This window comes from Solea senegalensis, linkage group LG14 (genome assembly GCF_019176455.1).
Source record: "Solea senegalensis isolate Sse05_10M linkage group LG14, IFAPA_SoseM_1, whole genome shotgun sequence".
Taxonomy (NCBI): Eukaryota; Metazoa; Chordata; class Actinopteri; order Pleuronectiformes; family Soleidae; genus Solea; species Solea senegalensis.
In genome coordinates, this window is record NC_058034.1 from 21892930 (window position 1) to 21902146 (window position 9217).

Consider the following 9217-nt stretch of genomic DNA (forward strand, 5'->3'; position numbering starts at 1 on the left):
GTTCTGAAAACTCATTTTTATGAAACAAAACCTGGAGCAGAAAAGACTCAAGAATGTCTTCTTTTCCTTCTTATTAAAAAAGGAGCAGCTTGTTGCTGCTGTATAACGAGCATGTGTGTGTGTGTGTGTGTGTGTTCACATAATGCCTCCTTTGTTGTGACAGCAGATTAGAGAGTGAACTGCAGCCTTCACCTGAGTGGGCCGCCTGAAAGCTCACTTTATTCCTCCTGCCTTTGAAATGTTCCTGTTGAGGTAGCGTTGGCGGCGGCCGGTCAGGGACCGCTGGCTTTCATCTGCTGGTTTGGGACTAAGCTGGTTTGGGACTAAGCCGTCAGCTCCGACTCGCCGCTGAATTAGGTCGTCCATCTTGACAACGATCGCCTTTGACACACGATCAAAGTGACAGGAAATCTTCAGCTCAGGTCGGAACAATCCTATTCTTCCGCTGTGAGGACGTTCTGGGTCGAGCTGGGTAATAATCTGGGTAATAATCTGGGTAATAATCTGGGTTTTAGCAAAATTTATATATGAATAGATGTATTCACCTTATTTTTGATGAATCATTATTATCTGTGGTTTTACCTGCGGCTGCTGAAGTTTGACCCGTGTTTCATCGTGTAGACACTATGAATAGGAACACTTGTTCAAATGCAAGTCTTTTTAGTCACACGTGAAGTGTTTCCTTTCCAGAGCTTTGCATCCACGTCCCTGACGATCGAAACCTGACTGCACACATGATGCCTGTTTTTCTAAAAGTCCTGTTATCTTTAAAAAGTTGTTGTGGCGCCTACTGCGTAAAGCTAGCTCCCTAAAACCGTAAGTCCACGTAAGTCATCAAACTCAAAATAATCCACCACGGTTGGATTATGTAAATAGTTATCAGTGGTTACTCTTCAACAAGAGCTAATAAAGAGCTAGTGGTTGAATGTATTGTCTGCGATCACTGCTGACACCAGTGGATTGTGTAAGTTAAAGACAATCCTCATGGTCTTGTCTCAGCTCTGGCGAGAAGCGACGTGACAGCGACACGTGTGTCTTCACTGCGGATGGAAACGCCGAAACCTCACTTTCTCCACACGTGAAGAGGGGAAAACAAAGCGCTTGAATTCATTAATCGTCCTTTTCTCTGCCAACGATGAGACTCCGTTCTGTGTCAAAACAAAGGTGTTGGAGGCAGTTTTTTTGTGCGGGTGTGAGTTTTTGTTGAAACTCTTCTGAAAGTCTTTTGAATCTGTGAATCTCTAAAGCTGTGATTGCGTCCAGGTTACGGTAAATGTCGTTAAATGTCACTTCTCTGATTCCAGAGAGTTCACGTTAACGTTCTGTACAAACACGACCAAGACTAAGATGTAATGTGTGTGTGTGTGTGTGAGTTCAGAGAATGTTGTTGAATTTGATGATGACTTTTTTAATCTTTCAAAAGTCGGAAGCGATCTTTTTCATTTCTTACATCAGGGGTGAGTTTGATGGCGATCTGATGATTCTGCAGTAATGAGGTCAGAAATCAAATTAGCACATTTTCTGTCACCAGTAGGGGGCGCTTTTTCCTCCTCCTTTTTATGAACACAAACACGCCCCCTGCTGAGTTTCACCGATTATTATCAAAGTTCACTTAAGTTTTACTGTGATATGAGTTTAACTGTTTATTCGAGGAGATGTTATATATATATAATATATATAATATATAATATATCACGACGTTCCATCATGACAATATTTCACAGAACTTCAAGATAAAAAGAAAAGACTTTAGCATGAAAACCTGGTGTTTAACTCGATATATTAACTTTTGAGACAAAAAATAAGAATGAGGCCAAGCGGTCGCCTCACCCGCCCTCACCCGTACTCACCCGCCCTCACCCCTCCCCCCCCGCTGATGAATGAAGACATTAATTGAAAATGGTCACTATAGGAGATCTCAACATGAGGCGGAGAGCTGTGCCAGCACTGAAAGACAAATGAGACACTGAGAGGAAAAATGAAGGCGGGAGGACAGGGAGGACAGGAAGGACAGGGAGGACAGAGAGGACAGGGAGGACAGGGAGGACAGGGACACAAAGGACACATCAATCTATTGTAATATTTATTATATTATAAAGTGAAAATCAAAAGTTTGATATTATATTAAGATATTTTCACGTCATTCTGATGTTGAAATGTTTGCAGATTTTACATTTAAGTATAGTATTGTCTATTAATAAGAAATGATTGTGTTTTGCTGTTTTCGTTTCAGTTCATGAAAACTAAACAGAGACAGAATAATAACAACAATAAACAAAAGTTACATACTGCAGCTTTAAGTTGAAATATTATGTCGTCTCGCTTATTTTATTTATGTCAATCAATCAGTGAATCAATATTTACTTATGAAGCACTTTTAACAGATAAGATGCATTCAATAAATAAACTAATAAAATAAGGAATAGGATAAGTGTACAAATAATAAAATCCTAAAAATAAATCAACAGAAAAGAATATGACAAAATAATAATTTGACAACATAAATCTATCAGTAGATAAAAAATTAATAAATAAACAAATAAATTAAACGTAATGTAACCGAAGATTTGTGTAAAATAATAGGAATTCAAAGTAAAAAGGCAGCTGTTAAATATGTAAATGTCTTTAACGTTGTCCAGAACTTTCCTCTCTCCTCAAACTCACTGTGATTTATATTCATGTTTCCAGTTTTCCTTCCTCTCCAAACATTCAGGATTTATTTCATTTTTCCCTCTAAAAAGAATCTGGACTCTGCAGCTGTGACCGCGGCGTGTCATCGCCGTCGTCACGGTGATCTGTCAACGCTACCAGCCTCATGCTCTGCTTCCACTTTAACAGCATCATTGATGTGATCAAGGCTCAGTGACAGCCACCACGACAGGGTGGACGAGGCCGCTGCCCCCAGTGGTCATGACGAGAAACACTCGTTGGTATGTTAACATGCACAGTTTAATCAGACTAAGGCCTTAGTCTGACTAAGACAGGCAACCGGACAACCTACAGTCGGAGTTATGGAGGAGAAAATGTACGTCTGACATCTGCACTCTGCATTATTTCAACAGCAGATGTCCGACTCCAGGCTGCTGCTGCTGCTGATTCTGCTGCTGCTGCTGCTGCTGTGACCGCCTCAGTCAGTCGTCCTGGTAGTTTTCAGCTTCACTGCAGAATCACCTGAAATGTCAGGGTAAAGGTAGTTAAAATAAAACTTGTATTGTTGAGTAAGTGTATATTCGCTACCAAATGAAAATAATAAGATTTGTGGACTTAGACGTTTATTGGTTATTTGACCATGAGCCTTGCTTTACTGAGTCTTGTGCAGCCATCTTTCTGCAGCGGTCAAATAAAGGTGAATGACATGTTTTGTGGTTCACGAGGGCCACCGTAGTTCTCTGACATGCTTGGGAAAGTGAGGGGGAGGAGTTGTGTTCCAGTTGGAAGTAAAACGAGTTGTCCGAGTTGAGGCGGCGTTCCTGTTGAAGGAACTAAAGCCCCGCTTTAGTTCCTTCAACAGGAACTAAAAGGAACTAAAGCCCCGCCTCCCCACTAGAGGATAATTGGTCAGAGTTGAGTCCTGATCTGGACCTGTCTTCAGATTTTAGGCTGATTTTTGACCAGATTATCTGTGTGTGAGGGATTAACAGACGCAATTTTAATCATCAAACACATCAGAGTTTAAACCTGTCCGTAGCATGTAGCATGTAGCATGTAAGTATTAAACATGTTTGATATTAATAACTGAACCCTGCAATAACCCCTGAGAGTGGGTTGAGTTGTTTAGAACCATAACTTGAGCCACAGATTTATAGTCATATATATATCATAGTTGTGTCTATGGTCTCCTATGGTTTTAAAATCAAGTCAGGATTTAGAAATCCAGAACCTCATAAACCCCAAATTTACCCGGCGTCATGTTGCTTTGCTGTTGTGTTTGCTAACACTGTCTCGCCCTGAACGCTGACGTCATTCCCAGCTCCGACTTCCGACTTCCTGATGTAAATGGAACGCAGCACACGCACACACACACACACACACACACACACACACACACACATATTTACACGTTCAACATGGCTGATAACACAAGTGTTTGAGGATCACATTTCAGGGCTGGAGGCAGAGGTGGAGTCGAGCCAGAGTCTTCTGATGAAGACCAACACCTCCTCCTCATCATCACAGCCAGCTCCTGATCAGCCTGTGCCCTCTGACCTGAGGGGAGGAGACAGCGTGGAGGGAGCCAGGCGTCCCAGTCCGAGCCAAGCTTAGTGTGCTGACCCTCGCAGCCTCTGCTGTTAGTGGACGGACTTTTAACTGTGGAGAGGAGACAGCAGGAGAGGAGCGATAAAGACGAGGAGGTGCACTGGAGCTGGTAGAAGGTTGGACGCGTCCCCAAAGCTCCTGACAGGGGGAGGACAGTGTTGGAGAGGCTTGTCTTCTCGAGGAGCTGCAGCGTTGTGAAGACGGTGCCTCCCTCCCTCCTCCGGGTGTTGGGGTTTTGAAGCGTTGGTTTGATGACGGTTCTCTGTCTCTCAGCGGGGGGGGGGTTGGGTGGTGCGGCTGCCAGACTGCGCCGCTGTTCTGTTAATCTGTCCTCACTGGGAACAGGAAAGGCTGACGGACACGATGCCAAGAGTGGGACAGCAGGCTGCAGATGGCACCAGCACACGTCACTGCATCTTCTACTTTATTTTAGTTTCAAGTCCTACGCTTCTGAGCTTTCAGGAGACGTTTTAAAGAAATCTCCATCCATCTGTCTTCTACCACTTTAGGGTTGTGGTGGGGGGGCAAAATCCTCTATTGTAGTGAAGACTTCGGGACTTCTAGTTTGGGGAACAGTTGCCGGCCTCCGTACGTCCCTTCCGGTACCACAGCCCTCCAAAAAATCCTCAACCCCATGATGTGTCCTCCCTGGTCTTTGACCCGGAAGTAGAAGTAGACGACGCATAAACTGCGTCTGTGACATCTTTCTTCAGACAACACGGCAACCACAGCTTTACCATCAACACACACAGCAGATACCAAACATACAGGACCACAGCAGCGTCCGTTCAACGTCAACAGGAAACAGAGTCAATATGCATTCGCTTGTAGAGAGATACAGCGCCACCTGCAGAGGCGGAGTCAGGCGTACACGGCCAATAAATAGTTTTTCTCCTCCACATTTTTACTCAGACTCTGCACGTTTACTCTTTGGCTTTCAACCCCAAGTTTTTTATCTTTTTATTTTTTATTGTATGACTTTTTCATGTGTGTTTTTATTAATACTTTCTACAGTATTTTATTGTTTTATTGTTCGTTTTATTGTTCGTTGTCTAGGCCTATGATGTCATTTCTTATGACTTATTTATCTTATTTATCTCTGTTGTGCAGCACTTTGTTTCAGCTGTTGTTGTTTTTTAAAGTGCTTTATAAATAAAGTTGGATTGGAGTTGGAAGTTGTCTGATGTCTGTCTTAGTCAGACTATGACCTTAGCTTGATTAAACTGTACATGTAAAGAGTGTTGTACTAAAGAATTTAAAATAATTCTATTCAGTGAATAATGGGATGTAAAGTTGAGGAGTTTTTAACGATGACATCATCAGACATGTGAACATTGAGTATTTGCATATTCACATGAACATATTTTCATAATCTCGTTCCATTTCGTTCGTCACTGTAATTCACGTGAACAGTCGCCGCTGAAAGTGACTTCCTTTAACACGAGCGAGCATTCATGTTAAACACTTCCTGGCTGCAGGCGGTCGTGCAGACCTGCTCTAAAATATTTAAATTGAATCTGGAACAGAGCCACGGCTGCTTGTTTAAAAAGCGCTGCCTCGCCCCTGCAGCTTAAATGTGAGTTCTTGCAGCTCGGGGTCAAACATTTTCCAAAATAAAAGAAAAGTGGATGTAAATGAGACATATTTGAGCGTTTAAAGGCGGCGACGCGCGGCCAAATCCTGCCTGCAGGCCGGCGTCATCCGTCATCGCCTGTGAGCAGCACCACCTGCTCGCCGGGGACCGACCGTGATTAGCGCCCCATGCTAACTGCTGTGACAGAAGCGGGGGATGGGGTTGGGGGGGGTGGGGTCCTGCCAGGTGACAGGGCTGATTAGCGTAGATTAATAGTATCGTTAATATAATCTGGGACTTTTCCACTCACTTTGCTTTTAATCACCGTCATTAGCCCGAGTTTGTCCTCGTGTAAACACTTGCGTTTGTTTCCCGTGTCTCTGTGACAGACACGTCCCCGAGCGGCGAGGACGGACGGGGTTTATTAAGACTCAGTGGATTTCAAACAATCACAGATCGCTTCCTCACAGCTCGTGTTTACTTCATGTCAGTTCTGCAGCGTAGGGTTTTTTGGCGTCTTCTGTGTCGGATACAAACGTCCCGCGCTCGCATGTCGCTGCATAAATGTGGAACTCATGAACTTGTGGTTATGATGTGGGAGTCACGTCAGTGAAGTCAACAGAGCCGTTCCAAGTTTCTCTGAGGGCCATAGACAAAGAACATTGGGGGGCCCCCCTTTAATCTGTCAGAATGGTAAAAGCAATAACATGAATGTCCGTCGGGGCCCTCACAGGTGTCTTGATGCACTCATCACTGATGATTCTTGACTCTAGCGGGGGCCCGTTGCCCTGACGTTGCTTTGTTCTCTTTATTTTTACGATTAACGAGGCCATTGTCTAGTTTGCCTTCTCCATTGCTGCGGCCCTGGCTCTTGGCTGTAAATATGAAACGGCAAGAGTGGCGTTTTTAGGTTTTTAAGACCTACATGTACTAAAAACAACACCAGGTCCTAGGTTTGTCCTCCTGTGTCCCGACAGCGTCTCACAGAGTCTTTGTTCTTTCCGCCCCCTGTTGCTCACTTAAGTTGACAGCTGCTGCGTAATAAGTGTTTAAATGAGATAATTAACGAGGGCTGTCAAACCAACACAGTCAGCTCTATTAGGGCCGAGGGCTGTCTCTGCTTCACTGATGGGACTCTTTACACCTGACTTGACTTTAATATCACGCGCCTCGTCCATGTGGAAACACTCGTTTTCTTTTTCATTATTAAAACGTTGCCCATAAACAAGGCAACATTTCAGGAAATGTCTTCATTCCAAACAGACAGGAAAATGTGACTGAGCACGCTGGATACAAAATATGTTGGTTTAGCTTTATTTGAAACTTCATATAGCTGCACAGTGGTTCATTTTTGAGAATGTTTCACTCTGGCAAACGTTGTCCAGAAGTGTGCAAAATACTGGAGACTAAAATACTGAAAACAAGAGGTAAAAGAAAGTAAAATAAAATAAAAACTTAAATAGTTAAAAAAAATACATAAGTAAACGAGTACATGAAATCTCTTTATTACAGACAGAGAAAAAAGGCTAAACCTAGAAAGTTCACTCTGAGATGCAACTTGGGAAAGAGTTTACACTTTACACTTTATTTACACTTTATTATATCATATTAGATGAATCTAATATGACAAAAATGAACTTGTCAGAAGTGAAATCCTCATTTTTTTGAGAAAGAAAGTTGGACTTGTGCTTTATCCTCATTAACATAATTGTTTTAAAACAATCTACGTATAGATGAGTTTTAGCTCAGTATCCATACTACAGGAAACAGATCACATGATCATCCATAAACACGGGGGAATGTTTGTGTCCAATGAAACAGGAAGAAAAAAATTGGTGGTGGAGGTGTAGAAATGTAGCGGGCCAAGTGTGGAGCTTTGTGGGACGCCACATTGATATTGTTTGGTGGATAATGTGACATATTGTACATTCTTAAACTTCAACTTGATTTTTTTGCACAGTTGAGTAGCTTTCTTGTGAAGTGATTTGAAAAACTCGTTAAGATATGACCCAAAACATGAGGTAAGAAGTCTTTAAATAGGAAATAAAACTTCAGGTTTCGTGAGAGACTTTTATATTCGTTTGTTTTTTAGTTGCATCAAAGTAAAGTTGTCTCTACAACGCTGGTTATCTGTCTGAATGTGACACAAACTGTTTTATAAAACATTTATAACATACCTTCATTATTTGATAGGACAGACTTTGTGTCCCTGGCTTTTGAGGAACCTGAGGAGGACGTTGGCCGTGAAAATTACAACCCGTGGGTCAAACCGTTGAGAACCCTAGCCCTGATATGTGATTCTAACAGAACTATTTAACAGTTTATTATCATAGAAAATGCATAGAATATATCAATACTGTATATGGCCAACTCATATATGTGAGTTCAACCCTGTTTTATTTATTTTTTTAAATCAAAATATGTGACACATAAACAAGGATGTCCAAAAATGATCTTCAGTCTTCCATCATCTTGTGTGGTTTCACAATAGCAGCAGGGCAGCTGAGATGCTACAGAGTCTCCAGAGGGGCCCCCCGTGGCCCCCTGCTGGGGCCGACTTGGACGGGGACAGTGCCTTTGGTCATGGTTCCAAGTGTTTCCATTGATGGGTAAAGAAACGCGCTGGGCGTCGTTCCCAAAACGAGGATCCTTCTTCTCCCTGAAACTCGGCCAAAACTCAATCAGGCTTGGACCGGAGCTGAGGGAGCGGGTTCTGCTGGCAGGAGACGGTGATTGGGCCGTGGCAGCGTGAGCATGAATTATTGAAATATTAGTAATGATGATGAGGAGGATGATGAAGATGATGATGATGATGAGCCAGTGTTTCCCGTCCTGGTCTTTGGTGGACGCAGCAGATGCTTGAATGCTTTCACAGAGAATCAAATCAAATCTATTTTAGAAGACGTGAGGAGTGTGTGTTCTGTCCCCTGTCTGTCCCGTCTGTCTGTCCCCTGTCGTGTCTCTTTTCGCTGCAGACAGCAGGTCACAGCTTCTATCAGTGTCCCACTGTCTGTGTCTCTGTGTGAGTGACTGATGTGTCCATTATCAGAGGACAGTGATGGTGAGATAAAGCAGACTCTGTCACTGTGGACAACTGATGTCCTCCAGCAGGACGCAGTGAAAAGGAAGGTGGTGGGAAGATGGCTGACCCTCTGCTCTGTATGACACACACACACACACACACACACACACACACACACACACTGGTCCATTCTTCTACTCGGTGTCCAAGACAAAATGGTTTCCAGTCGCCGTGTTCCACTGACACTTGGCACGACGTACTGTGGCTTTAGAGGGAATTCAGACTGTGTGCATGTGCGTGCGTGTGCATGTGTGTGTCTGTGTTTGTGTGCATGTGTGCGTGTGCGAGTGTGTTTGTGTGTGTCA